At 35.4% G+C, this 23,230-nt stretch overlaps 1 protein-coding gene and 1 long non-coding RNA gene across 9 annotated transcripts in view; one reads left to right on the top strand and one right to left on the bottom strand.

Moving 5' to 3' along the window:
- Window positions 1-23,230, bottom strand: part of EPHA6 (EPH receptor A6) — a 371,203-nt gene that overhangs the window by 159,773 nt on the left and 188,200 nt on the right. The window lies entirely within an intron of this gene.
- Window positions 220-10,840, top strand: LOC147654443 (uncharacterized). The gene is made up of 3 exons (XR_015285429.1): window positions 220-281; window positions 1,629-1,688; window positions 10,805-10,840. It is a non-coding gene; the product is annotated as an uncharacterized LOC147654443 (long non-coding RNA).

A 23,230-nucleotide genomic window follows, 5' to 3' on the forward strand; every position in this document is an offset into this window, starting at 1 on the left:
TGAGCCAACTGGCTTTTTTCTTAGAGATTTCTGATCTCTCATGATCTACTGATATCCATCCCTACAGAAGTAAAGCAAAGCCTTTTCTGCTAAATCTCTGCTTTCCTTCCTTCTAGCTGGCTACTTATTTCCTCCTGAGTATGGAGCCATGAGAAGAATACTCTTAAGGGAGTTATTCTGGAAGAAGAGATTCTTATTCATGAAAGACTGCCAAAATCTCCCTCCTATTCCTACATCAGCTTGCGGAGTATTTTCTTGCAGAAATTCCTGCAGGACTGGAGGTAGGGCCTGGGACAGGCCACATGAGCTGTGTGTGTTCAAATTGTGCACAAGGACTGAACCACAGAGTTTGAGCCTGATACATAAAATTTAAAAGGACTCTAGGGCTTAGAAAGCAGGCACTAAGATAAGCTGTGTATCTTCATAAGTAACAGAGATTTGAGTCTTCCCTTGAAAGTGATTTAATTTGGTCTGGAGAGAAAATGAATTAGAAATCAGTATTTCAAGCATGCATTGCATTACTTATAGATTGTTGGAACAGGTGGCTTTACATGCTATGATTGACATACACATATGTCAATTCTCTAACTTTAATGTGAAAGGAGACAAGGGGATTGACACCTTTTCCTGTAATACAGCTGAATAAATACATTCTTCTGAACTGATGATTCCCTTTGTTAATCCTTTCTACCTAACAATTCCAATAAAAGTGAAGGACAGTGCAGTAAAACCAATTCAAATATTTCCACAGAGAGACCTATTTTTTCTTTTACCCATTATTTTGTTATTTACCATTCTATGCTCTAATTCTGGAAAAAAATTACTTCTGCTATGAATTGTGTTTATTGATTCTGTGTTTTTCTGTCTTTACTCACTGATGTTTATAAGCTGATCCAATAAGTCTTTTAAGAGTTATTTTATTCTTCACCATAACCACAGCAGCTGAAGCATAAAATTTAGTCATTTATAAAAAAGAGGGTTGTTTATAGAACAAAAAAATCCCAATTTTCTTCTTTCTTTCTTGAAATCACTTACATGGAGAAGAAATATGTGGATATTTATGATATTTAAAAACCTGAGTTTTCGATTACTATTTTAAAATTAAATAAAGAAAAAGAAATCAAGTACTGCACTTGTGAAGTGACAACTTCAAGAGCAGTTTGGTCACTTACAAGAAGGAAACCACCCAGTGACATTTTCACTGAAATGTTGTGCTGAAGGCAACACCACAGAAAAACCATAACCTGTCAAATACATGTTGAGGAGTTTCCATAATAATAATAATAATAATAATAATAATAATAATAATAATAATAATAATAATAATAATAATAATAATAGTAGTAGTGTTGTCTAACATCAGCAATGAAATTTGCCAGTACAGAGCCATTAAATAAAATGAAGAATGCTGTAATGTAGCACAAAAGAAATAAGGAATGTTGAAACATAGCACATTTATTCTTATATGTGTTTTATAGTTAATGAGTCCTGTTCTGTGGAAGCAGGAAACGTTTTTTGTTTTGAGTTCTTTTTATCTGCCTCCCTACTGCCAATGCTTTTTACTTCTGTTCAATGTGCATACAAATTGGATAATCACAATGGTTGTTTATTATTTTTTCTTTATACAGAGAAAAAAAGGCCATCAAAATGAGCTGTCTTGATATTCCAACAAAGTTTAATAATAAAAGGTAATGGTCTGTATCTATGGAAGCTGTAAAGAAATACCAATAAACCATGACAGGTTCTGGAGGCCTAAGGGAAGCCAGCTACCCTGAGAGAACTTCCATGTTAAAACAGGAATACAGGGAGTGAAACACCTACTTCCTAATTAGCACTCAAAAGTTCTGAATCATGTGTCAGTACATCCTCTTCTGTCCACACTTGGGATAATATCCCTGGTGACAATTACTCAGAATCCACCACAGGACAAAGCACTTAAAACAAAAGTGACAAAACCATCAGGAGCTCATCCGTTCTCCCTCACCAGACTAATTGCATTGGGGATCTACTTCCATGCTCCTCACACCTTCTCCCCACTGCACAGAGCCCAAGCCAGGGAAGTCCTGGGAAATCATACTCAGCCCAGGACATCACATATCTCAGAAAATCAGTCTCACTTTCTGTCTAACATAAAGTTTATCCTTTCTCAGATTGGTATCAATCACCTGATGTTGCCTGAGCAGGATCAGGGCACTGTCCTGCAGAGGAGTTTTGCACAGGCAGGCAGGGCTCCTTTTAACCCTCATAAATAATAGAGAAAACATCAGCCAATCTTTTCCATTTTCCTGACCTCTCTTGTAACTTTTTTATTCTTCTGAATTCAGTTATATTCTAATTAATGCTTACTTATGCATTGAGTTAAGGTAGCCTATCATTTGTTTACTAGATGGCAATAAGAAGCCAGGTACTAGTAATTATCAACAAGCTAACGAGATATTAATGCTGGCAGCTTCACTAACATTTAGAAATTATTTTAATTGTGAGCTCAGGTTTATTCTGCAGAATTCCTGATAGTGTTACCACACTTATCAGCACTTTTTGTTTTACACAAAAAAAAATGAATATTATATTTCATTAAGGCATTTCATTTGAAATTTGTGGATTTAATTTCAGGCTAAAAAATGCATCTTATTTTGTGACTTCTAGCTCTTCCCATATTTATAAAATTTCTTATGGCAAGTACCTTTGTCAGGAAGGATCAATACCAAATACTTGCCAATAGTATTTTGAAGCAATGATGTCATTATTTTACAGTTATATACGTATAATATGATTTACTAAACAATATGCAGTTATGTAATGCTTTTATCCCAAGGAAGATGTCTTTATTTCATCCTTGTTCTTACATTCAGAAGACACAAAGGAAAGCTAAAATAGTTAATGGTCAGTTTGATTTCATTATTCTGCTGTTTTGTGCCATGTTTGTCCCTGTGTCTTCTGTGTAGGAGCTTTTATTCTTATTCTGAGCCACTGGCTGATAACATGGTAAGAATAGATATTCACAACCATTGTACAGAACACTTGATAAATCTATCAGATACCATTATTGCTACATTCATCAGGCTGACATTTAAATTGTCTTGGTCTATATCAGTACAGTATCACCAGAAAATTTCAAATTTCAAACAGTACAGGTGAAAGTGAAGAAAACAGTACAGAATACATTTAAGAAACAGGTAAAATAATAGGATGAAGTAAAAATGTTTGCATTATTTTAAACCAAGGGAATAATTCCTTTTTCTGAAAACTGTTCTGAAAAAATGAAATAGTGACAGACTACTTGTCTTGTAGCTTAATAAATCACTTATAAAATAAAATAATTTTGTGGATTTTCCACTGTTTCTCTTATCAATGGAAAGTGGGTAATTCTACTATACTGTGACAAACTGCCATCTTAGGCAGCTGTTCCTTTTATTGTATAATATCAGCAGTCAGACAAATAGAAGAACCATAAAAAAAAAAAAGAGCAAGTTTTTTCAGCAGATCATGTAAACATACTCCCATTCCATACAATTAGGAAATCTAAAAAAAATAGATGAATAAATAAACAGGACATGATAAGTAAAGCGGCAGTGAAAGAGGTAGAAAAGTAAAAGAAAAAATATTCTTAAATAGTCAAGAAATGGAAAACAGCCTCACAACCTTAGGGAGAATTTTGTGTTTGGCTGTTATGATCCCACAGTGGTTTTATTCTGTGTGCAGGCACTGCTGGAACTGTCTGGGTTTGAGCTCTCCAAGACAAAAAGCAAAGCAAGACCTTCTCAGGGAGCTGCCTCCAGCCCTGAAGTCACACACACCCTCAGTCCCCTGCGACTCGAGCTTTATGTCACATTTTTATGACACTGAGCAGATTCCTGGCTAAGCCTCTGAGAATCATAAATGTTATAGTCTTTTTTTTAAAAAAAGTCTACTGCAAATAATAGAGGGCAATGTGAAGATCTTTGTAGCGTAAAGGAGTATTTGTCTTTCTAGAATAAAAATCTAAAGTTTTGTTTCTGTAGCATTGAGGATTCTGTGTTTTCTAAACCAAATGTAACTAAAACTGAGTGGATGTTGAGAGATAAACAAGAAGTTCTTTTAAAGTAAAGGAATATTTTGAAAGGGATAAAATCTAACCAATATTGTGAAATACATTGCATTTCACTTCAGTTGATTACCTTGTAACTAGTAAATGGTTCTTGAATTTTACTCTGAATTCTGTGGTATTGATAACTATCAGTAAAATTAATCAATGGCTTAAGGGGATAATTTATCTGATCTGAAAGCAAATTTTCCATGCTAAATTGAAAAAAGATAAAAATTATAATTATTGTTACAATAATTATTATCATTGTCTCCATTGCCAATCAGAAAGGTCCTTGAAGTAATGAAGTTCAGAACTTTGAGTAGAGGAATGACTGCTTTATAAGTAAGATTATCTCTGTCCAGCATATTTACTGTCATGAGACATTTACTTTTGTTAATCATATAGACAGAGTACTTTTATCAGGAGGATTTTCCAGACAGAAATACAGAAATATAGGTTTCCCCATTTCTCAGTATAAGCAGGACCTAATGCCACACAAAACTCTAAAAAAAAAAAAAAAAAAAAAAAAAATTCTAGGACCAATTTCAAGGGAAGCAAAAGGCAAAACTTTCCAACTTCCAATGGTTTCAACTTCAGGAACCATTTAGTTTTCATTCTATGCTGCCAGTTATTTTTTGTCTGCATTTCTAAAACCATTTCCAAAGTTACTCTTTGAGAATCAATCATAATATTAAAAAGAAAAAACCTTCCAAAGTAGCATAAATCAATCATCTTGTATCTTTTCCTTAGTTAATGACTGACACTAAAAGATTTCATAATTGCTAAAAATGAGATCCCTTTATCAGGGAATGATGCAAAATCTCTGTAAACAAAGAAGAGAACCACGACAGGGTAATGCTGTGGCTAACACTGCATTTTAACAGCAAACGCATTGAGTAATTTATTTATCAGTCAGAATTCTGAGTCCCTGTTATTGACATTTGACAGAATCATGGCTATGCTATAGACAGCTTCTCAGACCTGTCATTTAAAACCCATGCAATTTGAAATGGACCTTCCATCAAGTCTAAAACTTAATTATCTTGTCTAAGTGGTTTCGCCAGGCAAGGAAGATAAACAATTATCAAGGAGGATGGTGAATTTAGAATGTTCAAAAACTTGAATTTGAAGAAAGAAGGTTTTGACCCCTACACATGCTTAACTTAAACCTGTGTTTTATATTTTTTTAATACTCAATTAATATCCTTTTTTCAATATTCTTTATGGCCAATGAGATGAAAGATCAGGACACCTGATGAGCTGGAAAATTACAGAAACCATGAAAATGCTGTAGTTTACACAGGCAGAAACTTTGAAGGCTTTCCATACTTACTTGGGCTGTGAGACACATTCTGAACCTGCACATCCTCCCAAAATGATGGGGTTTATTTTTATTTTTTTTAAAATTTAAAACTTGACTACATTCCTTTTTCTATATTCTATTTCCTATAAGTCCCTAGAATCTCATGTGGTTTCAACTGTTTAAGTTTGCTGCCTTTCTTAGCCCAAAACTCCCTGATTTTTATTGGAACTGGATGATTTCTAAGGTCCATTCCGACCCAAACTATTCTATGATTCTGTGATTTTTTGGTGCATGCTCAGGTCACTCCCTCACCCATGTCTGGTTTCAAAGGTGCTGAGAAGTGCTTCCCTCTGGACTGCAATAAAGATTTTGATAGTTTAGTGAGGGGAGATGAGATAAAACCTCCACTTCCTTGCATGGGCACAATCACCAGGCAGCACCAAGGGATCACATCTGCTTTTTCAGCATCTGGTTCATCCCAGAGCTCTGAAAGTACTAAGAAATACCTGAGAAGGTACAGAGAGCTGCCACAGTTAGGGAGTGAAGTTCCTGTTATTTATGGAAGTCATAACCAGGACTTCAGAAGACAACTACTGCAAGTAAACTGACTTGTAACAAAATACAGCAGATTTTCAGAAAATAATACATTTTCAGTTTGCACAGCAAAAACCAGTGAACTGCTGTGTAAATTTATATACAGCAGCTGGAACTGTAAAACCACTAAGAAAAGCTGCTTCTCCTAAGATTCTTGCCAGACATATTTGGCATGTTGAGTAAAGCCAAATAAAGCATTTCTGAAGAATTAAAAAGGTAGCAATTTGTACAGGATTATTTTCCTTATCCCCAATTGCTTTTTTGCCCTTTCGTTGGTGAGGCAATTAAAAGTTTAAATAAAAATTGAATGAATGCTAGTGAGCATTAATGCAGAACATATGAAGATGGAAACTGGTAGCAATCTGTTCTAGCAACCAAAATTATGTCTTCCAGGCAAGCAAAGGCCTCTTTCTGAAGTGACCTAGCCTATAATCCCTCTAAAGTATATTGGTTGATACAAGTAATTAGCTCAGCCAAATAACTAAATAAATGCCTGTACAAGGCATTCTCAAACTAGGATTTAGCAACTGCAATAAAAATGGTTTTTCAAAACCTTGATTTGAAATGGAAATTGGGTTCCTTACCTGAACTGAAGAATTATACAAAAATAAGGTTAGAACCTCTCAGTCTTATGGGAAAAGACACGACCCAACTAAGAATTCCTCCCTTTTCCTTTTACACCCAAGCATCTGACTCTAGCTGAGGGCCACAGGAGGGATGGCAAAATTTAAAATAATAGTTGCAGTAGCACTAACAGTAGGAGACAATAAAATTAACAAAACAGGAATTGATGTGCTGCATTCTGATTATTGAGGCTCTTGCTATTGAGCCATAATTTGTAGAGCTTCCTCACAACTGATCTGGACACTATGGTCTAGAAATCACCATGAAAATGCCAGAACTGTCACCATCTCCACTCTGTAGCATACATGAAAAATCAAAATGTCTTGAGCTCTTTAGGGTATTTCTATTTCTCCTCTGTGCTTTTTGAGTACAAAGATGTCACACAGTGTCTTCCCTGGCTGCATCCATTCTCACAGCATTGTTTCTGGAGCTCCAGGTTGCCCAGCAAATGACTCCTTTGTAATTCAGGAGTATAGGAAATGGGTTCTGATAGTTTCCCAAGCAGATATGTTTGGCTTTAATAATTTCATTTGCATAGTCACACATAAATCACATATGCAGAAAGCTTCAGAACTTAACACAGGCATGGATTTGGTGATGGGGAAAGGGACTGCTTTACCACCTCTGCTTCATGAAATTGTCTATGTGAAGTGTAGCAAAAATATATGATTTACCTATTTGCAGTAGGGTGTTCTCAAGCCTTAGCTCAATCCTGGGGACTGAACTGCTATCAGGACTTATGTAGCTGTAGGATTTCACCTTGTTTTTCAACTGGTGACAAGCAGAAAAAAGTATTTGCATATCAAAACAGTAATGGATACCCATGCTGAAAGAAAAATGCACCCTGAAATAAAAATCTTAAAATGGAGTTTTCTGAAAATATAGCAAACATAATCACAGAATCACAGAACATGCTGGGTTGGAAGGGACCCACAAGGATCATCCAACTCCTGGCCCTGCACAGGACACCCCAAGAATCACACCCTGTGCCTGAGAGCATTGTCCAAATGCTTACTGAATTCTGCCAGGCTGGTGCTGTGACCACTTCCCTTGGGAGCCTAATCACCTTAATCACTGCTCAATCACCTTCTGGGTGAAGAACCTTTTTCTAATATTCAGTACAAGTTTTGTGGTAACTTAAGTTTGTGCAAACCACAATCACTACCCAAGAAGTAACGAATATCAAAAACTTAATTTTGGCAAAACAAAAGTTTTACTGAAGATGCCAGATCTTCCAGAAATGACCTTGTCCAATTTTTCAGGGGACTTCTGAATAAAATAACAGCTGCTGCCCAGAGTACATCAGTGTGAGGCTTTGACTGATAAAGGTCAGAGGACAGGCAGAAATTTTGGCTTCCCAATCAATGGGAACCCAAACCATTTCCAACACAGTGACTGTGCAAGGGAGGGTCTCTCCCTCCCCATTTCCCGTGAGGTCTGACATGACCTGACAGATCTGTCACCCACAGGCCTGTGAGGCGTGACATCCAGCAGGTTTGCTGTGATGCTGCTTTAACAGTGATTGAAGAGCAAAACTCAATTTGTAAAACCTTTTGGTTTTTCTCCATACCCATCAAACGCAGGAAGAAAATCTGTCAGAAACTGTTCTGTCCCAGAAAGGAGTGAAGGTTGGCACCAGGGCATCAGATGAGGAGAAAAGGTTCTGCCATCAGCTGGCAGTGGGCACCAGCTGCACCCCAGGCAGGCTGCCCAGGCACCTCAACTCAAGAGCTGCAACAGGAGCTGGAGCTTGGCCCCTTCATTCAGTTCTAGTCTCAAACTCCTGCTCTTACTGTCTTGCTGTGGCTCTGTGGGACAGCTTGGGGACAACAGGACTCACTGCTTATTCTCTGACACTGCTGTGCTGAGCTTGGCATGATGAGCTTCAATGTGCTAAATCAAAGAGCTCATTCTCCCAAATGACAGAAATGTCTCTATTTCCTAAGCTGGACTTCAGAAATAGCCAAGGTGCAGAGAGACGTGCAATGGCACCTGGCCACAGCTCAGAGAACAAAGCTGGAGCTGGCCAAGTGTTGCCTGGAACAGAATGCAGAACGGGTTGAAAGGTGTCAAACTTTTTAACTTCTTTCTTTCTTTTTATCTTTCTGCATAAATATGCATACAAGCATGCATATGTATTTATATATGTGTCCACATGTGTGTTTGTGCATATTAAAATCAGGCCTGACAAGCCTATAGTGAAAAACTGCAGTGAATTTATACTGGCTTTGTCATTGTCTCTGTTCAGCAAAACAACAAACAAAAAAATTAGGTAAAATGAAATACTGCCTTTTAAAATGAAACAAAATTTTCTCTTGCAAATGCACTTTATGGGAGCGTGCTGTTTGCCCATCTTTTTGCTAGTTCTTCACAAACAACTTCGGAGCAAACTGGCAATTTTCAGACAAATATAGAGAAGTCCAAAAGATCTATTTCTGTAACTTTCATGAGAATCAATATCTGCATGAAGATAGACCCAGCAACAAATGTGTAACTGTGAATGAATTGTGGCAATTTTTGCCCATATTCCAGCGAAATCAGTAGGAAATAGAAGAAATAGCCCCAAGCACAAATGTGAAGGAAATGAAGTAGTACCAGTCCTGCTACTGATACTAGAAATAATTTAGTCTTTTAAAAAAACAAAACAAAACACAGAGATAATACATACTAAAAAAAAGCAAAAGGCTGAAATTTGCTAGGCATGACTTTGGATAAAGACTTCATACATGTCTTGATCTATTTGTATTCTATATTCAGATAGAGATATCTCTGGATATGCAAAAATGTAGTTTCTAGAACTTTCTAGAAAAGGAAACCAAAACTTACTAAATTAACAAAGTTCAAGTTAAAGACCTGTATTTATTACAGCATGGTACAAGGATAATTAACATTTCCAGAGATAAATTAAGTGGAACAAATTTTATTAGGAGGCATCATGTTCTTTAGAATTGAGACTTCTGTTGCCTGAAAAAAGAAAAAAACAACAAAATGAACAGTCATCTAAATCTTCCTGACATCAGTCTTCTAAGACGTGACTCCAAGCTAATTTCTAAATGACTGCAGGGTAGTTAAATCTCTTTGTTAAAAAGTATGCTGGTAAATGAACACAGAATCTCACTGAAAATGCCACAGCAGAATCTGTGATAGTTTCAGATTATGTAAGAATAATCTATTCCTAGAGATGTTTCTCCCAAAAAATAGTGGTTTATATAGAACTACTGAGGCAGATCAGCAGAAGGAATATAAGCAGCAAATGCCTGAAACCAAACTCTTTTAAACAACAATTAAACATTTTTGAGCTCCAGTATATACTGACTACAAATTGCCCTTTTCACATTCTCAGTGAGTAGCAGATTGTATCTAAGTGTACCTATACAATTTTAATAATTCTATAAAAGTTATATGTCAAAAGATGATTTTGAATGCAGCAAATGGTGGACTACTGAATTACAGATAATGCCAACAAGGCTGAGTTTTTCTAAACAGAAAGTTTAGTGTTTCCCTAGTGAGCTCATGCTCAGCTCTGTGAGCTTCAGTGAGCTGCACAAAGATTTCAAACTCTGAATTTCAAGGTCTGAAGCTCCCTTGTTCCAGTCCTAACTCTGGTGTTCAAGTAGCAGTCAGGTATCACAAAACACTGGAGTTTAAACAGAGCAGAAAGCTGCCCCTCCAAAATCCCATCAGAAGTTGTAGCTTTCTATGCAATCCATATAAAGGGCTTTGTTTTTTAAATTTTTAAAATTTTAATTTCTTCTGTATCAGTTGGTCTGTCTTTCGTATCTTGCAACATTTTTTCTGCTGCAAGAGAAGTTTTAGTTGCACAAGAAAAGGTTTCAAAAGTACTAGGACCTTCTCTCTTGTCATTCTACCAGCCTAACAAAATTATTTTAACAGTTTACTAAATTTTAACTCCTGCTCTGATCCTCTACAACAAAACTGTAACTTGGAAAAAAAATGGTTATGGTGGAATCTTCAAGTTTTGAAAACACGTATGGTAGGAACATTGGAAAACTCTTAACTGTATAAGCAGAACCACATAGCACAGTAACAAAATTTGATTAAAATTCTCCAAAATAAAGAGGGCTTGCATTTTTTGAGAGCATATAGCAATTATCTCACTTTATGATTAGCAAACTGGCACAAGACTCAAAACTGCAGGGGACACTGAAAGTCTGCTCTGCATTCACTCATGGGTTAAAGCAACTTTTAACTTTCAGTCTGCGCCCTCTGAGAACGAGCAACAAGTGGCAAAATTCCCAGGACAACTGGAAATGGATGGATGGAGGGATGGATACATGCATTACAAGCCACTCCAAGGCAGAACAACACCCAAAAATGACACCACCAACCCTGAAGTGGCAAAACAAATCAAGCAGGAGGAGAGAAAGGGAAGGGTAGAGGTGAGTACCAAGCAGGATGCCCAGTAATGAGGAAAGCAAAGAGCTCAGTTTAATATTCTTATTTATACCTTCATACTTGCACTGGGAGCTCTGTCTTAACTCATAATAAATGTTTAACTTCAAATACTTATGTCCTTGGTTTAGGAGGCACACTCCCTTGCATTGATGCAGCATTTGTAGTTGGTTTGGGTTTGGGTTTTATTTATACTTTTCACCTGAGGCGAACAGATAAATATTTCACCACTTTATGTACTATCAAGGGCCTTTTCATGCTGCTAATAAGGAAGTAGTGCATTGCTAAGAAGAACAAACAACCGATTAATTGTGAAACAGTCCCACTGATACTGAAACTAGCACTAAATCTGGAACTTCAGAGAAAGGAAACTGTTGTCTGGTGAATCCCTGAACGTTGTTGTGTCTGCTTTTGTATCTGTGCATTTTCTGGACAGAGAGTAAAATAAATGAGAGACTAGTTACGATTTACAGCTTTGCTTGCTTTTTAAGGTCACACTCTCTTAATGAGTAATTGTTCATCCTGGCACTTGCTGCCACTAAAACAGTTGATAGCAGCTCTAATACCAAGTCAGTAGTGATAGAGATATATGTCCCTAGCCTCCAACAACCTACGTCTGAGGGAGAACAATGTCTCGTGCATCTTTCAATTTTCTCTTACATTTTTCAGCTGGCAAATGCGTTCTGAAGGGAAGTCACCTTCACATACACACAGCTATTGCCACACTTACACCCATAACAAATTCCCATTTTTACAATCAGACTAAGCTTTGTTAATACTTCGGTATGTCAGGTGGCATTGCTGTAAAGCAAAAATTTGTTTTAGGTTGGCTTTTCCAATCAGCATCATCACTTTTATTCCAAGCTGGCAATTAACTTCCTGCCTAATTTGTCACGATTTGAAATGAAGCATGTAGCAAAGTTTAGAGGAAGAGCCATGACATTTGTGTTTGGCTGAGGCAGTGGTCAGCAGCAGTCTCAATTTATCACTTCTAATTTAAACTCCCATGCCAATGATTTTCATTCTTAAAGCTATGACTGGCATTTATGGATTTCAAAATCAAAGGGAAAATAAGCTACAGTTAGGAATTCAACCACTCAGATCAATGAAAACTTGTTTTATAACTGAGAGTGCTCCAGCTAAATCCCATCTGCCTGACAGAAGGAATTTAATGTTTCAAACAGTTCCTTTCCCACTTTAAACAGAATAACTTTTTATTGCAGCACTAAGCCACTACTTGCTGGACAGATGCCGACTATTGATGTTGTGTTCTCAGGAAATATTGTGAAGCAACTGAAGGTGAGTGCACCAACCTAAAGAGCCATGCACTAATAACCAAATGTCGATCCCTGAACTGTCTTATCCTTGCTACTGTTCTCTTTTTAGACATCTGATGCAGTATTTCACTGCTGGAAGGTAGAAGCAAAAACTTGAGAGGAATCTGTAAATGAAAGAACATACTTCATATGAATTTATTGTGAAAATAAATGTCAGTTAAAGTTCTGAACCACTCAGAAGGTGAATAATTTGGATTATTTGGTCCAGTATCTCACAATTAGCAGTTAATTTAATTTAGAATTACTTTATATCACTTTAAAAGGTTAAATAGAGGGGTACTTTTTTTTTTACCTTTAATACTTGCAAAAATATGTATTAAAATAAAGACTGAATATAGACATCCACATGTCTCTGTATAGTGGTGTCATAAAAACACTCACCCACCCATGTCAGAAAATGGAGGGTGGAGGAGAGAAACAGAAGTCCACATATTATTCCACACTACTCTATATTACACAATAACAAATCTTGTTATATTAAATATTAATATTAATATTTAATATAATATTAATATTATAATAATACTATATAATATTAACAAAACAATCTTGTTCTATGGAAACTGGGAAGTAATTTAAAAATATTAAAGAATGTCATTTGGATGAAATGCTTTGTTTTGGTTTGTTTTCTAAATTGCCTTTCCTTGGCCATAGCTTTCCATGCAGAAAGAGGGGCTACAGTTTCTTAAATAATTCATAAACTTTTGGTAAATCACTATTTTTTGTTTTGAGATCATTATTGTCATCCAAACACCGAAGATTTTAGCTGTGAAATAATCAAAGATGATTTGAGGGCAATTTTCTCTCTCATTAGTCTCCCTGTAAATCCTTGAATTTACAGGATTATCTACCCCCACTCTGCTACTCTGAGTTGGTTCCTTTCCCAATTTATCATCCAGTAAAGCAGCCAAAAGGAGCCTGCTGCACTTTGTAATAAAGATCCCACTCAGGAAACAAGCTTCAAGGAAAAAAACACATAGAAAACCAGTACCCATTAAAGGACTGATCACACATTTTGTTTTGCATAAAATGGCTGTGAAAGTCACCAGAAGTAAAATAATCACTGTTACTAAAATCTGGAGAATTTGTATTGTTGCATATTAATTTGTGCCATTCTTGTTTTCTGTTGCAAATATTGAAGTTTTTACAAGGAGTATCAAATACTGCTGTAACTCAGAATAATGGCATAATTTCATACTTTAAAGTCCATAGAGTGTGCTGTAATAATATTTACCCTTATTAAATCTGTTTATCTTTATTTATTGCAAGGGTATCTAAAAACCCCAATAGATGAGCAGGAATAACTAAGCAGGAAAAACAAAAAATCTGAAGAAATTCCATGGAAAATAGGGAAATATTAAAAAGTATTTCCACAGAATTAAACATTCTTAATGCAAAAATAGAAATATGTTAACATATTAACCTGTATTTAGTTTTAGTTAGACTAATGCATCAGTGACAAACTATAATTTCACACTATTTATACATATACTGAAAGACTTTTTTTAATAATATATGGATGCATATAGAAAGAAAACTATATATAGTATTATGCCTTTTTTATCCTTTAAATATCTTTAATTATAGAAAAAAATCATGCTGATATTTTAATTAATTGTAATCTTCCATCAACTGCGACTAATAGTGACTTGCTCATAAAAACTGACATATACTCAACCCACTCTAGTTTCTTTGAAGATGTTGGCATTATACTCCCTAAAACTGCCTTAGAAAGCCACATTTTTAGTGTCTGACAATATAACTATTATCTTGAAAGGCAAACAAATTTTATTCACAGTGCTGCTTAAAGGAGCTTAGCTTTATTATGTTTATGAGAATGTAAAGATTATCTAGCAAGTTTATCCAGAATTCTACTACAGATATGAATATGGAAGACCAATGTCTGCATGGATTTTTCTTTTGGAATTGCTCACCACCCAGAATTGTGTCTGCAACATCCCTGATGTCTAGCTAGAAATGTCATGCCATCTTTAATGGACCAGCTGTGTTACAGAGCAGTGGTTAACAGAACAGGAACAACTATGAAAGGAGAAGATAATGAAGTAAATGTGATATTAGATAGGCTGCTAAAAGGATAAATAGATAACTGCACTGAGACTTTGGAATGTGATGTTAAAACCCTACAGTCCATGGTGATGCCTTAGCAGTGTGTTTGGGGCAAGGCTGGAGGAGCTGGGACACAACTTCCTTTCACACCAGCTCCTCTGGGCTGCACCATTTCCAGTGAAATTTAACTTCAAAAAAATCTCACAAACACTTATTTTTTTTTGTTCAGTTGAGATTAATCAATTTTTCAGTATTACAATGTGCTGTTCATGTAGCAAAGGTTACCACTGACACTGGCACCACTGAACCTGACTGTCTCAGGAAAAGGTCAAGGAAATGAATGCAGATAAAACTCTGCTCTTCTGCTAATTTCCCAGCACCAAAATAATACACATCAGGGAAGAAGGTTAATACAGCTCTGCAGTCACATGTGTTCTCTGAAAAGGTACAGATTTTCATCTTCCACGTTCTCAACTTGCTTCTTTGACCAAAAGAATTCACTTCCAATTACAAGCAAGCATATTTAAACCTAAACATTCTTCAACACTGCATTAGAAAAATGTGATTTCCTCTATTTACTTTCTCTGAAGATTTTGTATTCTAAATCAGAATTGCATTATTTATAAATTGAAATTAATACTTTATGTAAATTTCCATAGAGAGATGCTGAAACATCAGTTAAAATATTTTCCCTTTCAGAATAAATCGTATCTATGAATGAGATATCAAAATTTCACCTAATGTATAGTTAGTGATATTTCTAGCTTGACAGAAAAATATATGAATTGAGGGAAAAGACAAACTCATATTTTCTCTATTGTTGATAGAGTGCAGCCCATCATCCCTGAACTGAATTTCCTCAATTGCAATACTCCACTACCCTGTAAATTTTTTTTTAGTCCTCACTGATCTTAAATTATAGGATAAAAGAAAGTTATCAGAACAGTCTAATTTTGAATAATGGAGCTTGGAGTTTAATACTATGTATATATGAACCAGTTACTAGAATCAGACAATTTGTTTTACAGACAAGTTTGAGCTAATGTAATATAACGGTAATTCATTTCTAAACTGTCAAACTCAGTATTGGAAACTGGCTGAACAACTTGTCAGTAGTTTACAGGAACATACAACAGCTGTTTGCCATGTATAAGGAGTTAGAATTTATAAATCACTTAGAAAATGCTCATTAATCTCTAAACACTTCAATACAATTACAGATCAAGCTCATGATTTAGAAGCTGTTGTATGCATTATTTAAAATAATACAGAAAATAGAAGTTTAAAAATACAACTTTATATTCAGACAGAATAAGCACAAAGATAGTTCTTGGAAATGTAAATTCATATAAAGAATGAGATTTAATTAACTTTGCAGCAATTTACAAGGTTAGCCATTGACTTCAGCAGAAAAGATGTGAGTAATTATCAAGTACTGTGGATGAAGGCAAAAGAGCTAAGCAAGAGCAGAGGAGTGTTCAGGAAACATGAGCAGAGCCAGGACTACCTTGCATTTTTATCCAGTGGGCCATTTGTAACTGACTGGTAGTGAAACAGCTTTGGGACATTAAATCTAATTTTGCAATTAGAGATTGCTTGTAAATATTTGCTTTAAAACTTCAGATTTAAAATACTGGCGGGTTTAATGTAGAAGATGACATTGTTATTTCAAGAAAGAAATATGGTGATGAAAGAAGTCAAATTTGCTGAATACATCTGTTTAAAAAATATTAAATATTTTAGTTTATTTTTCATATTATAAATTCTTTCATTACCATGGCTCTTTCTTACACTCAGATTTGCATGGCAATGGTTCTGCATGTCATCTTCCTTCTCCTCTTGGATATCCTGACTCTACACGTGGATAGCGAAATAAAACACATGTATCTGATGCAATGTATGCCACTTTAGCAAGTGAAAACAACAAAACCAAAGTACTCTGAAAAGGCAGGCCTTCACAGAACTAGTTGCACTTGCTCCAGGTCAGGAAGTATGAAATGGATTTAAAATGGTTTTATTGAAAAAGTCCACTTTATGTCCTGAATATCTGATAACATTCCCGGTTAAGTGAAGGTTTTAAGGGAAGCCTTACAGGATGAGAAACAAAGAAAAATATGCATTTTTAATACACAAAAATCAGTTCTCACTGGAAACCAGACACTGCATGTTGGATGGAAATAAGATTTAGCAGATTATGAGTGTGGTTTTTTTCACCTTCTCTTGCCCCTGGCCAAAAATGCAATCCTGACACTTACCGCTCTGACAGATGAGGATTCAGACTCAAACATGAAGTCTCACTTCAAAGGTGTTTTTAAAATACAAAAAAAGGTGTTTTTAAATACAACATGCATTTCTATATTAAATATTAGGTGTTCATACCCTGGCTACTATAAACTTTCCAGAGGAGCAATCTTTATTATTCACTCATAGGAGCACAGTGTAAATTTTACTACAGTAGGAAAACATTTAAATATGTAACACAGATATGAAGACAGCAAACAGATGTCTCTCATTGTTAGTTTGGGCAGAAAAAGGTAAAAGCACGTTATTAGAAATATCTTGAAGCTAACAGAGCTGTAAAATAAACTTCTAAAGCTTTGGAAGCTATGTAAATTTGAGTCTGTTCTCATTCCAAAGTGCTCAACTTAATGCCATTATTGTGCATAAATTAAAACTATTTCCAGAATGTGAGCCTAAAGCAAATGAATATGGAAGAGTCAAGAGTTGTTGAGTGTAACGGAAAAACAACTTTTAAGAAGCAAATTAATCAGGCAAACTGTTGAAACACTATTGCTTTAAAGATCTTGAACATTATCAGAATTGGTTTGTAATTTCCTGTGTCTGTCATTTTGAACACAGTCCCTAAAGATTTGTGTGGAAGTTATGACTTATATAAACACAATTTTTTTCAGACTGACCATTTATGATGAATGTCTTCCTTTACGACACTTAACCAAAATCACTACTTTTACCAAGAATGCAACAGAAATCATAATTTCACTGGAAACACCAGAGTTTCCTTCAGTTTCATGTTCTTGATTTTTCTGGTTTGGTGGTCCGGTTTTGTTTTTTTATGAAATATGTTTCAGAAATGTTTAGGTAACCTTTGAAAACAGAAAGTTCTTGATGCAGCTCTGAAGATTGTCCTGGGTTGGTCAATTAACATTTGTTACGGAAGTTTCTAATTCACCACTTCATATCTGAAATATCTCGTTCCCTACCCTGACTGGAATACTCAATGGTGATCCTTTCCACTGTCTATCATTCATTGTGAGAGGTTCCAGATAACTGAAATGTGCTCAATTATCCTAACATGGTTCTTAGGTGAGTGTGGAGATAGCACCAATGAGCTTATTTGACATTCTAGTTAAAATCACCAAAGTCAATAAATTCACATCTCATTTTTAGAGGTTTTAATTGTGTGCTGAATGCCCTTCACAGCTACTGACTACAACAGGAACAAACAAAATCAAGGCATACTTCTTATCTCAGTGCTGTGTGCCTGCCAATTTCTTTGTAATGAGTATTTTACATAGTTCTCCACAAATGCCCTTTTCAAAAACTGAAATAAACTATTATTATTAAATAAAAAAATTGTTGCAGCACTAGGGCGATGCATTTTAGAGACTACAACTTAAATCAGAAATCTGCTGAAAATGTATGTCATGGACAAATTGCTAATGGTTATAAATAATGTTGTACTCTGCAATGAAAGAAATGATCACAGAAGCTGAAAGACCACACTGGTAAGTAAATTGTGGGAAGAACACAGTATTGATTAATCTTTCCCCTTCTCATTCAAACTAGAATTTAATTTTGTTCTCCTCATGTTGTGCAAGTTAGAGGAATGTATCTTAAAATATATGGATTGGCTGACTCACTTATGGCTAATTCTGGTGATGAAAGTAAATGCAACCGGGCTGACTTTTGCTGCCTTAAAAAATGACTGGCCATCCAAATTTTCTAGCAGAAAAAAGAACATCTCTGTTAAAAAAAATTTTAAGAGTTAAAAAAAAATCGGGAAATAAATCAAGATTGTTTCAAAAGCCACTTTTCTCCTATGAATACTGTATAGTAATCAGGCATGTGTGCAAAGAAACATCAGCTACATCAGCTACGAGTAGTGTAGCTGTACAGAGGTGATCAGCAGATGAAATCTGTGATTAATAACTATGCTGCACAAAGACCTTAGCTCTAAACTCTTCATTCTGTCAGACCTGAACAAGTCTGAGAACTGAGATGCAGAATTTCTGCCTTGTGGTTTTCTTTCCAATTGAAAACACTTAATTTATATACACAAAGATATAAATATGCATACATATTTCTATGCATATTTATATCATTTGTATCATTAAACACACTGAACATTAACTGAATTCCTTTAAAAAAATGTATTGTTTAAATGTATTGCTCATAACTGACTTAAAATAAGAGCATGCATCTTGATCTTTTTTAAAAAATTGTAGTTTTTAATGTCTTCACATCACATATAGATGTCTACAGACTGTCCCTAGTCAGTTACCAAGAAGTTGATATTTCTCTTCAAATTTTTTCAGAAAAATTGCATCAGCAATGCTGGTAACAGTGCAGTGTTGTGTGGAACTATCAATGTAGCTGTAGATGTCCAGTGAGAAAATGCCATAAATTTCTTTTTTATTATCATCTATTAAAATGTCATGCTCTTTCATGTGGGCTTGAGCTCTGGCAATGTCTGATGGAGGGTTTTGTCACTGTTTCATAAATGGCTTTTATTTGATCTGCTATTCCAATAATCAGCCATGAAAAAGAGCTGTTCCTTTAGATTTATAAGCTGTGAACATAAACAATTTGGAAGATGGTTCCAAGGGGCTTCATTGTGTCATTATGGAAAGAGAGGCCTTCTTGACTTTGAAGTCACAAATTACAATCTTGTCTGTTGAGATTTGAGACTTAGGGGAAAAAGGGAAATCTGAGTTTTGATTAGGGATGCTACTGTGGGAATAAATTTAGGATGAGTGAACAGGAAACTCCCCTGTCACCCTGGTGAGGATCCTGAAACTCTACTGCCACCAGCCAGAATGATTAATTTTGATAAACTGATAAACTGTCCTGGTAGTGTTACTGAGACACAGATTGTCAACCAGATGAGGCTCTTAACTACTTACACCATCTCCATTGTGCTTATAATAATTTAATTCATCGTGATACAGTTGTGTTTATTCCTGGAAGAGAAACTGAAATCCTTCCAGGTATTCATCAAGTCCTCCAGCAATGAGTGATAAGAGGTTGCTCTTTCTCCAGACTGTCTCCATTGAACTATAAATATGTCTGAGGAGCCACCTGCACTAGAAATAGACCTTAACTTAGAAAAAGGAATTAGATGAAACACTTCCAAACACTGGCAAGATTTTACAATCAGATTAGGAAACATCACCTAGGATATATCTGGCAATGGCTCACATCAAATAAGATGTTTTAGACAACAGAATCCTGACAGATTTGTACTTTCAGAGTCTGAATGAAACTCTCAGCTGTCAACACTACACAGACATAGAAAAATGAGACAGGTGTTTAATACAGTGGTAGGGTGTGTGTCCTCAGAGTGAAGCATCTCATGCTCAGATTCTGCCAGCTGACAGCAGGTCTTTGATGTCATGGAGACCAGTCACCCACAAACTGCAGAACTGAGGAAAAAGACTTTCCAGGATGCAGTGGCAGAAGGAGAATTTCTCCAGTGCAAACTTTCCACCACTTGGGATATGTCTCATACCCCCACTCCTTTTAGTGTAATGTTAAAACCCCCTCTGTACTAAAGGGATAGAATGTGTGAATGCACAGTGAGTGAATCCTTACATGGACTGCTATTTGGAAATAAGAACTACTGTTTTAAGTTCTGTTTTGCTTAATTATTCATTATTTACTACTTTAATTATGCATGAAAAACCTCAAGTACTTCTGACTTTTCTTTAGGCAATGCAGACACTATGGCATGCTAAGAAAGTTATATATTGAGATGTCTCTTCCTTCCATTAGCCATAAGAGAAACATAAATTACAATTCAGCATATAATTCTCTGCTTCTTCACACAATGATTTAAAGTTGATTGAGCACAATTACTTTGTACTCAGCATATTTACTGTTGTACAAAACTTTGTCTCTCTCATAAAGAAAAGGCATCCAGGCACATTTTTGAACAATAGCATTGTAAAACATTCTTTGATGAGGCTTCTTGTGAAAACGTGTTTTATCTTTCAGTTGTTTACAAATCACTTTAGCAGTGATTTGGGAAAATGCTTTAATATGTGATAATATTCCTCCTTCAAAAGGAACTTGGCTTAAGTGCTTTTCTGAGCAGAATCATGTTTTTCTGTCCATTTATCTGAGTTTAAAGTAGGGATTTATTGTGATATCTCAAAGCATTTTGAAACAAAGCTACTGAAGGGTAGCATATAGATCCCTTCCCTTATCTCTCCATCTGCAACATTTGTACTTCCTAGCACATCCTAGTTTGCCACACTGACTGGACAAGACACAGCACATGCTGTGATTGTACAAGACTTACAAAGAAAAAGATTGTATATATATAAATATATATATATATATATATATATATATATATTTTCTTGGCTAACCACTCAACAGGCAAGCTGAGTGGTCAGTGAGCTGCTGTCTTTAATACAGAAAGCAATCCTCACATAGCTGAACTTTGCTTTTCTGCTCACAGACCTAACCAAGGGCTTGGTCACTCTCAAGAGTCATTCTTCACAATTCTGTTGAATCCTTTTCACAGTCACCAAACTCACACTGGCTAACAGGTTCACATTCCTTTATGGTGCCTGACAGACAACGTGACCACAGAAATTTTGTTTCCTTATGAAGCCAAGGGTTAAAAACAAAACCCATGGATGTCAAACTTATAAGTCCTTGTATAAAATTATAGGAAAAGATAATGAATATTTTCAAGTGAATTTTACAAGACTTACTCATATTAATGTTAGTAATTTTTTTTTTAGTAATTGATCAGGTTTGGTAATGCTTTACACATCAAATTACAGAGAGGTTTGAGGGAAGCAGTTTGCAAAGCCTTTTTTTAGTGCTACTTTCCTTCACTCTGCTCCTTGTCACTGTTAAAGCTGAGTACTGCAAAATCTTGTTGATACTTGTGACTGCATGAGGAGGCAGTTGGGATTTTAATATTAGTTGTGGTAGGGCTCTGTGCATCAAAATCAGCTTTAATCACTTTTGAATTAGTTCACTTCTCCTGTCAGCAAATATTCCCCATCTTTGATGCTCTCAGACTACTCTCTTCACTAATGTGAAAGAATGCAATTCTTCAGTTTCTGTGGATGCCCACAGAACTCTTCACTGAATTCCTTTATTCAGCAAAATGCCAACAGTAACATTGTTCTCCAAATAGAGAGAAAAGAAAACCCCCTGAAGAATAGGCTAATAATTTTGCATGTTAATGATGAATCTGTTAATTTCACACAAACCATCCAAAAGAAAAGGCCACTAGAGGGGAAGTAAATCCAATATGCTCAAAGAAAATAAAACGCCAGCTACTCTAAATGATTGTAATTAACAGAATGTCTGCATTTACAACAGCAGAAGATTTTGGTCTATATCCTTAACAAAAATATGACAAATGAATGAAACAATTTATGTATTTATACAAAGGTCTTGCACTTCATGCAATGTGCATACCAAAACCATTAAAGTAGTATGTAGTAAAAGATTGCATATAAAAAGGTAGTATGAATATGGGATAAATATGTTGTGTAGGTATAATTTATTGCACACCTGTATCTTTCACATTAGACACACATCAAATGGAAAAAAATGGATTTAAATCAATATCTTTGGACTTCTGGTAAAGGGTCCTCATAAAAACAAATTCATTTTTGATTTGTTGTCATTCATATGTTTAATCTTGGATCTTTGTTTTCTATGAGTATGTGCACAAACCTGCAGCACCATGCAATAACAACTGTCCATATCATCAGAATTATAAGGAAAGACTTCCCAACAGTGAGTTTATAAAACTAATAAAATCTCTGCCATGTTCCAAAGCTTTAGTTCTACAGCTTACTTTTCTGAGGTTGGATAACCTAGATTTTCCCATATCCCTTCTTATTTATGACTAAAAGTAACTCAAAAAGATATCCATTTTTCTCTCCATACTTTCCATCACGAAAAATGCCATGAATTTTCTTCTACATTTCATACAACATTGCATTTTTCTTGTCCTTTTAAATAAATAGTCACCATGCTTATAGTTTTATACAACTACATAGCCTGTAAGCCTACAGAAATGGTTTTAGCTTTATAACTACATTTTATAGATGACTCCATTTAATTTTTTACAGCACTTTCTCACACAAAGCTGTCTTTTTATATCCAGATAAAGTGACAGATATTCTGAAAATCTGGTCTTAAATCCTCTGAAGCCTTTCCAATAACATTTTTAGTAAGGTAGGAATTATTAAAGGGAATGCAAACAGTCTAGAGTTTACTGTCAGTGTGTCAAAAACTATCAAAACATTGGTCTTTTCCCTGTTTTGAGTTTTTGCAGAGAAAATCTATATCCTTAAACCAGGGACAGACAACAGCAAAAGACATTATTTTTTAAAAGCCTGCCACTTAAATACACATTACAAGCTATGTTCACACAGCTGTTACCCACTCTAAAAATGAACTGTATTTCAAGTGACCTCCACCTGGGAGAGCCTGGTGACTGCATTTAATACCATGGTGCAAAACATCCAAAAGGAAGTTTACACAAGGCCTATATATCATTAGGCATCTTGCATAATTAGTTCTTCTGTTACCATCATGGACATGAGTGAG

The sequence above is a fragment of the Cyanistes caeruleus genome, chromosome 3 (genome assembly GCF_971803275.1).
Source record: "Cyanistes caeruleus chromosome 3, bCyaCae1.hap1.1, whole genome shotgun sequence".
NCBI classification, from domain to species: Eukaryota; Metazoa; Chordata; class Aves; order Passeriformes; family Paridae; genus Cyanistes; species Cyanistes caeruleus.